The sequence below is a fragment of the Pyrus communis genome, chromosome 13 (genome assembly GCF_041283825.1).
Source record: "Pyrus communis isolate YQ-2024b chromosome 13, ASM4128382v1, whole genome shotgun sequence".
Classification (NCBI taxonomy): Eukaryota; Viridiplantae; Streptophyta; class Magnoliopsida; order Rosales; family Rosaceae; genus Pyrus; species Pyrus communis.
The window spans coordinates 9584475-9596973 of NC_142577.1; the positions used below are offsets into that span (position 1 = coordinate 9584475).

Consider the following 12499-nt stretch of genomic DNA (forward strand, 5'->3'; position numbering starts at 1 on the left):
AGGAATTTGGTATCAAGTTGACTGTCAATGTTTTGAAAATTTGATTTCATTGCTGAAATATGTGAGAAAGTCGTCAATAAGACTACTATGAATCCATCAGGCTAAGGAAGAAAACTCAGGCTTGAAAAGTTAGTCATGTAGACAATTAATTTGAAGTATGGGTTAACGGTTTTAATCGTCACCCAGTTGAGTTGCTAAAATCTAGGTACAATCCTAAGGTTCAGTCTTTTGCCTTCGCAAATAGGTTTGAGATTCCCTAAGGTAAAGTGTTGGGTTGGGTAAATTCCTAATCAATAAGATTTTGCAACTAAGTTTTCTCAATGTCAAATGAGTTGTTCGATACAATGCAAAGAGAATAAGTGTGGTATTAGAATGGTGGATCGATGGTGTACTCTATTTCCTGCGTCGATGGTATCCTAAATAAAATTTTGAGAGATGACGCCAAAGATATTCATCCTTGAAACGTACCATACTACCTCCCATTTATATACCACGTACTAGAAAGTCTTCACAACTTTCTCAATGCTCATTCCGCTCTTACAACAAGAAACTAACTCGCGCTTCAAACTAATATTTGGTTGTGGAAGTGATCAGAAAGATGATTGGTAGTCGAAAAATGACAATTTTTCGTCAATGCTTCTCCAAAGGGATAATTACGATGTAGTCAATTCATATATTGGATAACGTGGAAATCCACGATATCCAACGAAATGGATTGACTGGCACCATCAGATTGGTAAAAAGAATGGTGCATCCACCGTATCCGCACAGGACAAGACAAACTTTGCCTCATGGTATTAGGATTCCCAAAACTTACTCAACTAGGGTACTAGGTGATTGAAATAGTTGAATAGTTAAAGATGATACGATGACCTGAATGATACCCAAATTAAACAAAGTCCTAACAAAAGTGTCCTAAATTCGTACTTGGGACTAGTTAGGAATGTTCTGGTTACCTAGGTGGGTGAAGTGGTTAAAATAACTACAAGTTTATTGTACTTCTACAAGGCTTGCACCTAAGTTTCCATGATTTAATTTCTTCGGCCCAGGTTATCACTGTTAATTAGTCTATCAGTCATGCCGCTAATTAACGCATTTATAATATTTTGATATTGTTTGTTACCCTGAAATTGTGAACCGGCATTCTGGCACAAAGGTATCACTCCCAGATATTAGCATGTGTCTGGTATCAGAAATTATGCCTCCTAAATACTGGTTGACAACTTCTGGATATCGAACAATATCGTCAATAAGTAGCGCTACCATAAGTTGATTACAGGTAGAGCCCGCTGAGGTGGATGGTTTCGGATGATTGGTAATGAACTAATTCTATGAGTTTGTTTCGTTGATTCTAGGGAAAATACTTACTACTTTCGGGATTTCTACTAACCATAGGTATAACAACTCGTACCCCCATACCTATACTCATCAAAATGACGAGTACAACACCAAAAGAAATTCAAGGAACTTGTATTGGTTGGAGTGTTCTAAGGATGGGAAAAGGAATTCGCTAATAATCTGCTTTAGAACGGGGTTTAACGGAAATCGATCATCCTCCTGAAGATCTGGAATTATAAGAGATTGGTATTGTTGGGGACCAAAAGTAATTGTCCCCCATATGTTCTTTTGTCGAGTGCTACCACTTTAGCACCACATCATCACTCGAGACATTTCCAAAGATTTCGACGAAACATAAAACTTCGTAGGAATTTTGATTGGTGGTATACTAATGGGTTCTGCCAAGGAATCAAAGCTATTTCTGGTTTCATATCTCGAAGGGTTGGTAATGATGACGAGATAATAGTAGTAGGATTGATGGGAAAATCTCTGGTGGTGCACAACTACAGATACATTAGCCATACTTCAGGGCCACAAACTTGTCAAGAATCTAAATCTTTCCTTGGCAGGTGAATACTTCACTTAAATTTTGAACGTGTTCGCCAAAATGATCTTCTAGAATGTCGATAAGTTGTCTAAATTTCCCAAAGCTTACGAAAAGCTAACACGTTTTTCATATTCGACGAGGTGGCAAGGTTCGATGTTAGATTCAAAAATCGAGAATGCCAACATCACGTGTATGATGAATGCAATATTGCCTAAAATTATGCTCTGATACCAAATTGACACATCCTGACTTGGAATGTTCACTTGGACTCCGAATTAAGCTATGTTGGCCAACACCTAGAAGGTAACAAAACAGTAAAGTGTAGTGAGGTGGAAAATTTGAATAAATTTAAACCTAAAAGTTCCTAAATGGAAAAGTGGGCATGTGAGTAGGATTGAACCCAATTCACACGTGATGTCAGAGCATAAGTAAAGTACAGTAAAAGTAGAATGAGAATTGCACCAATGAAAGGAATCTCCTATACCAAGATTTCCCAAGAATCCTTGTGGACACGAAAGCTCTGCTACTAAAACCTGGAGGGGCAAAAACAAGAGTGAGTGGGCCTAAAAAAAAAAGCTTTGTAAAAACCTTTTCGAAAACGTAATAACCTCTTGCCGTAAAACAAGTATAGTTTCCAAATATAACATACTACGTATAGTATGAAAATACTTACCGTAGCCAACAATACCTCAAAAATGCAATACTTCATAGTAATTAGTAAATAAGCATATAACTTTCAATAATCGCAATATCTCGTAGAGATAAACATACCACGTCGAGTGCTCATCGATACATGCTGACACATGAGTTCATGTAGAGATATTCTAACATGAACGGGACTAGGTGTAATAATGATTTATGCTCTTTTGCTACATTCACGTGAAGACTGGCGTTATGCGCGTCACATATGATTCCTAATTGCCTATAGCAATCTAGGATAGGACTGGCATCTACAATGGATCCAAAGTGAGTGTACGGTGCGATGCGAACATACACGTGAAAGACTGGCCCTGACCTGGGTAAGTACTAACACCAGTAATCACACTAAGCATAATATTGGAACTCATTAGTAAAACTCAAACAATTAAATTTGGGAAAACAGAGTGCGGATTTGGAATCAGGGCATCTAAATATGCTAAGAAGTGTTCCAGAAAATTTCCGTAAAAAGTCAACGAAAAGTTAAACCCCAAAAAAGTCAACCAAGATGCTGAGCCGATCAATTACGTCAAAACTTTGTAATTTCACTAAACGAATGCCAAAATTGGACTCGGGACATCGAAATTAGCCTAGGAGGGTTTTCGAGAAAATTTCAAAAAAGTCAACTAACAGTCAACAACTAACTTTAACAAAATATTCCATTCTTAGATGGAATATCCTATTAAAGTTAACTGGTAGGTTAATAGAATATTTCAAGGGAATATTCGCTCTAAATTCTTAAATGGATCTAGGTCAGATTTGGATCGGATCCGGGTTAGGGTTAATAGGTCTTGGGCTTGGGCCGGTTCTCGAATCCGGTTTGGGGTTTTTTTTTTGTTTCGGGTCGGGTTGACCCGTTTGGGCTCCGGGGTCGCACCTATCGGACCCAACGAAGAAGGTCAGATCTCGTAGGATTTGGCTGGGAAACTTCCCAAGCTCTAATCAAGCTCGATTTTTAACCATTTCACTCCAAATTTAAACCAAAATAAAGATTAAAGGATGAGGGAAACGAATCTACCTTACCCAAGTAAAATAGGTGGTCGGAGAGGCCTGAAAATCGCTTGCAAAAATCACGGCTCTCACCAGAAAACTAGGGAATTCTCCCCGAGTTGATTTCTACACTAAATCGTCACCAAAACATGTATGCAACTCAGAAATCAAAGCAAAATGTCAAAGCGAAGAATTCACTGGAATTCTCCAACTCCTATTTCTCTGGTTTGAGTGCGAGCCCAAGGGTTAGTTCGAATTTCTGGGCTCGGGTAGAGAGATATGGGACCAGGTGATAGTTTGGGTTATGGCAGTGCTCGCCAGAGTAGGGAGTTGGTGACAGCGGTGTTGCCGTTGATAGTAGTGCTCGCCGGGCTCGGGAAAAAAGTGAGGGAAGTGAGGGAGAAATGACACACCCCGACCGAAGTCAAGGCATGCTGGCCGTCACGTGAGCGTGACATAGCCATGTGCGCTGTGCGGAAGCGATATTTTATAAGAAAAGTACGACTAATTAAAACCAAATACGATAGGTTCTAATGAAAGTTTAAGTGTGATTACACAACCAGAGCACAATGTCTAAGTGCAGTCAAACATAAGATGTACATATTTAACAACACTCGACGATGATCCTACATGAGTGGTGGTTTGTCAGAACTTTCAGCTGGTCACCTCGAGACTCACCGATATACGCTACCTAGAACCTGGAGGGGCGCAAAACAAAGTTGAGTGGGTCAGCAAAACGAACGTATTCAAAACCTTCTTTTCTCTTTTGAATATACTAACCCCTCGCCGTAAAACAAGTATAGTTTTCCAGAAGTAAAGTATATAATCATATACGTAATATATATCAAATCATGCTAAACAATATGAATGTATGTCATGCCAAATATCATAACTGAATGCTCAACATTTCTATGTGATTCTGAGGGAATAACATATAATCAATTCAACGCTCGGCTATAAACATAATTCATACTCTATCATCATAATCAACTCAGCCCTTGGCTGCATATATAGCTCATAATCATCTCATCTCATCATGTATATATATGTATAACCTGCACACAATCAATACCACCTCACATGGTCTGCAATTCATCATCGTATACAACATAGTATGCTCTAGTGCTACAATCACGTGAAGCTGTGCGATAAATCGCGGGTCACCTACAAGTCGAACCCACATAAGTGGTCTATACGACAGGCTGTGCACCTAACTTGGATCCAAGGCGAGCATGCGGTGCGGGAGGTGAACATACACGTGAAGGCTATGCCCCTATCTCTGGGCGGGAGCACTTATATACATGTGCAAGTAAATGAGCTTTCAATCACATCTCAATCATATAATTCATCATATCTCCATCATATCTCAATCGTATAATTCATCATATTCCAATCACATCTCAATCATATCACAATTATACTTCAATCATAACTCAATCGTATCACAATTGTATCTCAAACATATCTCAATCACATTTCATACGTATATCAACTATATTTCGTACGTATTTCAAATGTATATTATACATATTTTATACGTATTTCAAATGTATTTCAATCATATGTACTCACATGTAACTTACCTGGGCCTTCTCAGCACCATGCAACAATATACATAATTATAGTAATGCACATTCTAAAATATGATGCATACATGATAAGTTACTTAAATCGTATTTCTTTTAAAATACGTTTTCTGGGAAATACGTCAAGTATACGTATATATATACTGAAAAATAACTGCCCACTCACTGATAAGTAGCCGGTTCGTAACCTCCTCGCCTGGATTGGTTACGTTCTTCGTCTGTATAATTTTCACCTATACAAAAATAATTATAAAACATCATTTAAACGCACATACACAAACATTCGTCAATAACTTTCTCATACGTTGCTCAATTCACGCGCCCTCACGCGCCACTTCTATGCTCTGCCCACGCGCGCGTCTTCTTCCTCGCGTCGCCGGACTGGTTTCGCTGGATGTGGGTGTTTTGCCGGAATTTCTGGGTAAACTTCAAAGTGTCATAACTTCTTCATTTCTTAACCATTTTCGACGTACTTTATATCAAAATGAAGGTATTGACGAGACGAACACATCCATACCTACCTTGACCCCTAACTCGGCGTGGATTCACCAGAAAAAGCCCCGAAAGCTCCGGCCAAACTTTGAACTTGTCGTTCTCCGTGTTCTTACGTCCAAACACTTCCAACGAACTACTCCAAGCCTCCTTAGGACCTCAAGAAGCTTCCTATAAGCTTGAAAAGTCCTAAAAATCAACCAATAAAAAGTTGATGAATAGTACCTAAACCGGAGTTCATATTTTCGACGTGAAAACGTTATAGTTCTTACCTGAAATTGGTATGGTTGGACTCGTATCGTCGAAACGAAGAAGATGGTGATTTTTGTTTCGTCGATCTGTGAAGTTTTGATGAACTTGTTGTTTTGGCCGTGGGTTTTTGAGAGAGAAAGAGAATGAGAGCTTGAGCTTGACGGGAGAGATGAGTGTTGAGTGAGTTTGAAGGAGCTGAGGGAAAAAGAGAGAGTGAGGGACAGATGAGAGGAAATCACGGAAAAGAAAAGAAAAGAAAAGGTAAGGTTTCCTGTGCAATCCGTGTGTGCACAGTGAAACTTAATCATTCTTAATCATCATAAACGGCCGAAACGCCTCTTTCATCCAACTTTAAAAAAAAGATTTAGGGTAATTAAACACACTTCACACATATGAAAATGTTATTTCGGGACGGGTCGTCACAAGAAAAGAGAGAGGAATATGAATAATTTTAGGGATGAGTGATACATGTCAAGAGAGGAGATGAGAGTTTGGTGCAGGAGTGGGCCCAATGGGCCAGAAAATTATTAAAATATCCCACCAGAAAAATATTAAAATAATCAAGGACCAAAATTCAAAAATACAAAATTATTAAAGTACCCACACGTTCATATTTCCATAAAATCTTCATCGTAACTTCGAATTTAGTTCCCTTTGCACCTACGCATTTGTGCCATCAAGCAGTTCAAGAATACAGTAAAATAATAGCTCACGGGCATCACGAAATGATGGTCAACGAAAATCAACAGTCTCGTCACTTAGGGGCATTTTTTTCAATTCACTCTTTTAAAATTACTAAAATCGTAAAATTAGGGACGGGTTGTTACACGTCTGCCTTACCAATTTGGCAGGTGCTCAGATTTTCTTATAAGAATAGAAAAGGGGTTCCAAACCTTGATTCCCTTATGTATGTCAAGTGAATGTTCTTTAATGAATGCAGGTGGTTGGTACAATAGTATAATAGAACACACACACATTTTTTTATTGGATCCCACACACCACAACGTTAGATTACAGTATATCCTGCTTCTCACATCTTTCTTGTCGATACGAACCGAACCGTTAAAATATATGGGATGAGGGCCATTTCAAAATATTTTGTTAATGATACAAACCGTTTATCTTTTGGAACATCATTCATGGATCATCCTTGCAAAAAAATTAAACAAAATCCAAAACCATTAACACATTCATTTGTAGTGAAAAAAAATGGACGAATACGATTCTACAAAAAAACCTAAACCCTTAAACCAATGCTTATATGGTTTCCGACTTGGGTGATTGTTAGTATACATGATCTTTGAGAAAACACAAAAATATAGACGATTTAGATCGTTGAATTACATTACAAAGCGTGACACACCCCGACCAAAATCAAGGCGTGCTGGTCGTCACGTGAAGGTGACGTAGCCATGTGCACAGTGCAGAAGCAATAATAATATAAGAAATGCGAATAATCAAAAACCAAACTAACTACAACACAAGATAAGTTAAGGTGCAAGACGAAATAAGTGTGAATTCACAATTAGAGCATAAGTAGCCTAAGTGCAGTCCACCAGGACAAATACTAATTATACAACACCAAAGGTAATCCTACAATGGTGATAATCTGTCATAGCTACCGTGGATTCCTCGCAAGCCACCAAAAAACACTCCTAACTAGAACCTGTAGGGGCGCAAACAGAAAGTGCGAGTGGGCAAAAACAAAGCTTTTCAAAACCATTTCAATTACCAAAGAATAGTAACCCCTTGCCGTAAAACCTGTATAATTTCCCAGAAAATAGAATACATATACCATAACCATGCGCAGAATAGCAAAATTCACAAATATGCCATGTCAAATATCTCAGCATAAAAATATGTAAGCCAGGTGATATAAATCAATGCAAATGATATATCTGTCGAAGTCACTTAACGTGACTTATATGGCTGAATCTAGAGCTCATCCATCTAGCCGGAGTCACCTAACGTAACCTGTAAGGCTCAAATCCACATCTCAACAAATATACCTGCACATGAGTCGGAACCACCTAAAGTGATCTGTACGACAGGACTGGGTATAAATAAATACGGTCAAGTGCTACAATCACGTGAAGACTGTGCGAATAATCACGAGTCACCTACGAGTCAGAACCACCTATAGTGGTCTGTACGATAGAATTGTGCACCTAACTTGGATCCAAGATGAGCGTATGGTGCGGAAAGTGAACATCACGTGAACGATTGTGCCCCAACCACGAGTAGGAGCGCTAACACCAGGGTGAAGGTTTATGAGCTCTCAACACATCTCACATATTCATCAATTCACATAAACAATCTACAACTCACCTGGTACTTACCTGAGCGTCCACCGCGTCATATCACAATATGCACATATCATACAAATTCATAATCTAAGCATAAATCAATAGGCATGGCATTTCAAACATAATTTCATTTAAATCGATTTTCTAGGAAATATCTCAAGTATATAGGTATATACAGAAAACCAAAAGCCCACTCAGTGGTATATGGAAGGGTCGTAGCCCCCAAGCCTCGATTGACTATGCTCGTCCTGAGGATAGGTTTCACCTATATGCGAAACAACTATATAAACGTTAATTTAAAGCATATAAACGAAACTAGCTAATAACTTCTCATACATTGCTCAAATGAGGTTTTTGAATATACCAACGTGATCTACTCAACACCACAAACATCCCCATATTTTTAGAAAAATTTTTTGATCACCCACTCGCCGCCCAAGGCGTAGGCAGACGCACAGTCACGTGTCTGGCACGCCTAACAGAAAAGTTAACGCCGTAAGGAATATTCCGTTAAAAATAACCTGACGCCATTAACTGCCGTTAGGAATATTCGGTCAAGTTTGACGGAATATTCTCTTTTCTTCTCCGGTGAACCACCGGCCGCTGTTGCCGTCGTCGAAAACTGAAAAAATATTCAAAGCTTCATATCTCACTCGATTTTCAACCAAAATTCATGAAATTTTCACCAAAATGAAGCTTAGGATGAGAAGAACACATTCTTACCAATTTCAGGCCCTAAAATCCACGGGATCTCGTTGGAGAACCCTCAATAATCTGGCCAAAATTTCAAACTTGCCAACTTGACTTCCTGACGTCCAAAACACCTCGTTTTTCTTGTCCGAGCTTCGTGAGAGTGTTCTAAAGCTTCCTATAGGCTTAGAATCTTCCAAAAACTTCACATTTACGTGTGCATGAACAGTACCTCAAATTGAAGGTTATGGTTCTCGGGTTTTCCAATGGCTTCACGTCCTAAAAATGGTATAGATGAGATCATATGGTTACAAGGAAACTTGTTTGTGTATATGAATTGAGGGTGCACACTTAATTTACATGCATAAATCTAATGCTAGAGTATAAGGAAACTTCATCTAATCGTTGGGAACTTATATTCATGAGTAGTTAAGATTGTTGGTCACAATCATGTTAAGTAAATTCTTGGCATAAGTATCATGCGCTTTCATAGTTACGAATGCCTCGTCAACACTTATGATTTCCATAAAACCTAATGATCTTTGATTGTTTTTCTATTATGCGCTTTCATATAGAGAACTTTTGAGGAATAATTTGATTGCAATGCGCTAATTTCATTCAATTCAATGACCTAAGGGAAATCTGAGAGTTAATTTAAGCGTACCTAATTAACTTGGGGTGTTGAGGTTCATGATTCATTGAATAAGCAACTGGAGATTGTTTTGTATGCAAGTGTGCCATGTGTGGAGAAAAAACCTCCTAGCTAGCCCATCATCCACTTAATTCCATCAAATTCGTCCAAATCTGCCTAGTTTAATTTCTTGTTTTGTTTTGTTTATTTTCGTCCAAAACCAAATCCCCATTTGTTTTAGAGTGTCTAAATAGTTAGAATATGTTTTAGATTGTGTTTTCAAGTGTTTCGAGTCAAGTGAGAACCAATTTTCGCTTCGGGATTGGATAATGCCATGCCTCTATGCATTCAATATCCAAGGGTAGCCCCATACAAGATTGACGAGTTCGAACTCAAGTCTAGTTTATTGCATCATATTCCTAAGTTCCACGGGTTATCCATGGAATATCCTAATAAACACTTGAAGGAGTTCGAGGTTGTTTGCTCAAGTATGACCCCGGTGAATGTTGATGGGAGCATTTTGAAGATGAAGGCTTTTCCCTTTTCTCTCTTGGAAAAGGCTAAAGATTGGTTGTATGAACTAGCCCCCGAAACTGTCACATCATGGGAGAGTATGAAAAGGGCTTTTTTGGGGAAGTTTTTCCCAACTTCTCGAGTCATTCTTTTACGTAAAAGGATCAGTGGCATTCAGCAAAATCAAGGTGAATCATTCCCAACTTATTATGAATGTTTTAAAACCCTTGTTGCTTCATGTCCACAGCACCAAATGAAGGAGGAGCTTCTTCTTCAATATTTCTACGAAGGGCTTCTACTAATTGAACGTCAAATGCTAGACGCCTCAGCAGGTGGAGCTTTAGTATACAAAGCACCTATGGCCGCCAAGACTCTCATTGCCAACCGAGCTTTGAATGCTCAACAATACGAAGGCATTGGCCAAAGAGACATACCACAACAGCAACAAGTTAATGAGGTAAGTGCTATTTCCGAACTTCAAAATCAAATGGCTAATCTTACTTCTCTTCTTTTGTAGGTGGTTGAAATACCAAAGGTACAAAGTGTGGCTGTTTGTGGCGTGTGCTCTATGAATGGACATCTCACGGACAAGTGCCCTCAATTGATTGAGAACGGAGGGTGGGAATCTACCAATGCCATGGGTTATGGGAGCCAAAACCAACCAAGGAGTGATCCTTTCTTTAACACATACAATCCCGATTGGAGAGATCATCCAAATTTCAAATGGAGGAGCCACAACAACCCCAACAACAAAGCACATTTAGGCAGCAACCTCCGGGATTCTACCAAAGGCCGTATGCACCCACACCGCCCCAAGCACAACCTACACAACCCAAATCAGGTTCGTCCATAGATAATGATCAAAATTTTCAATTACTAACTTCTATGGCGCAGGGAATGCAAAATAGGGACAAAAAGGTTGATGAATTAGAAAAGCAAGTAGGGCAGATTGCGAAGTTCATGGGCCAATTCAGAGAGCAAGGCAAGTTGCCTAGCTCGACCATCATTAATCCAAAAGGAGGTTTTGAAACCGCTAAGGCTATCACCTTGAGAAGTGGCAAACAAGTTGGAACGGCCTCACAACCCTCTAAATCAGCCCCAACGGAGGACGAAAAGTTGCAATTGGAGGAGGAGGAGCAAGAGCAAGCCACGGCAAGGGTAGCACCACCCATGCTGCAGCCACCCAAATAACCCCATTCAGCTTCCAAGGGTAAGGAGGTTCCAAATTCATTTATTTCTAATGTTATTCCTCCAAATGCACCCTTTCCTCGTAGATTCATGCAATCGAAGAAGGAGGAGGCTGAAAAGGACATTTTAGAGACATTTAGAAAAGTACAAGTCAATATACCACTTTTGGATGCAATTAAGCAAGTTCCAAGGTATGCTAAGTTTCTAAAAGAACTTTGCACTACTAGGAAGAGAATTTCAAACAAAGAGGTTGTAAAGGTAAGTGAAAATGTCTCAGCCATCTTGCAATGTAAAATGCCCCCTAAGTGCAAAGATCCAGGTAGTTTTACAATTCCTTGTGTTATTGGCGATAATCGTTTTGAACATGCCATGCTAGACTTAGGTGCATCTATTAATGTCATGCCTTACTCAATTTATGCATCTATGAACCTAGGTGAGTTAAAAAATGATGGTGTGATTATTCAATTGGCCGATAGATCTAATGCTTATCCAAAGGGTGTTTTGGAAGATGTTTTAGTGCAGGTCAATCATTTAATCTTTCCGGCTGATTTTTATGTACTTGGAATGGAAGACTCGGTTCATTCTCCACCCTTGCCACTCCTACTTGGAAGACCATTCATGAAAACAGCTCAAACAAAGATTGATGTGGCCAAGGGAGTATTAACAATGGAGTTCGGTGGTGATATAATTAAATTCAATGTTTATGACTATTAAAAAGCCTAATGATGTTCGTTCTTGTTTTGCCATTGATGTGCATAAGGATATAGGGCAGGAACAATCCACACCTATCAAGAAAGATGCATCAAGAACCACCATTGAAGAGGGAATTAGAGTGGTTGCCCTAAAACCATCCAATCTGGTCGAGAGTAGCCATAGTGACATTATTGATAGGGTTGCCACTTTCGAGCCTCCATCACAATATGTTTGTAAGTCTCCAACCCCAATTCCAATTCCTATTTCAACTAATAGGTTGTTACCTTCTTTAGTGCAGGTACCCAATCGATTTCAAGGTGGTGGGAGCATTTACATGGACTTTAGGAACCAAAACACCACAATCAGGGAGGATCACTATCCCCTCCCATTCATTGAGCCATACTATGAGCACTTTGAGAAGCATGCCGTGGAGGACAAACCCCTCCATGCCGTGAGCCTTATGGAAGATTAAACGGAGGTATCGTCCGGCTAGAAGACGTTAAAGCAAGCGCTTCTTGGGAGGTAACCCATGTATTCGACGAGGAGAAGATGGAACTTCCACTGCAAACCCATATTT

General features: G+C 39.3%; 1 long non-coding RNA gene across 1 annotated transcript; it reads right to left on the minus strand.

Moving 5' to 3' along the window:
- Positions 1-5471: 5471 nt before the first annotated feature.
- LOC148691734 (uncharacterized) lies at positions 5472-6268 on the minus strand. The gene is made up of 3 exons (XR_015955347.1): positions 5922-6268; positions 5679-5838; positions 5472-5574 (listed from the first exon to the last, which is right to left on the minus strand). It is a non-coding gene; the product is annotated as an uncharacterized LOC148691734 (long non-coding RNA).
- Positions 6269-12499: the final 6231 nt, after the last annotated feature.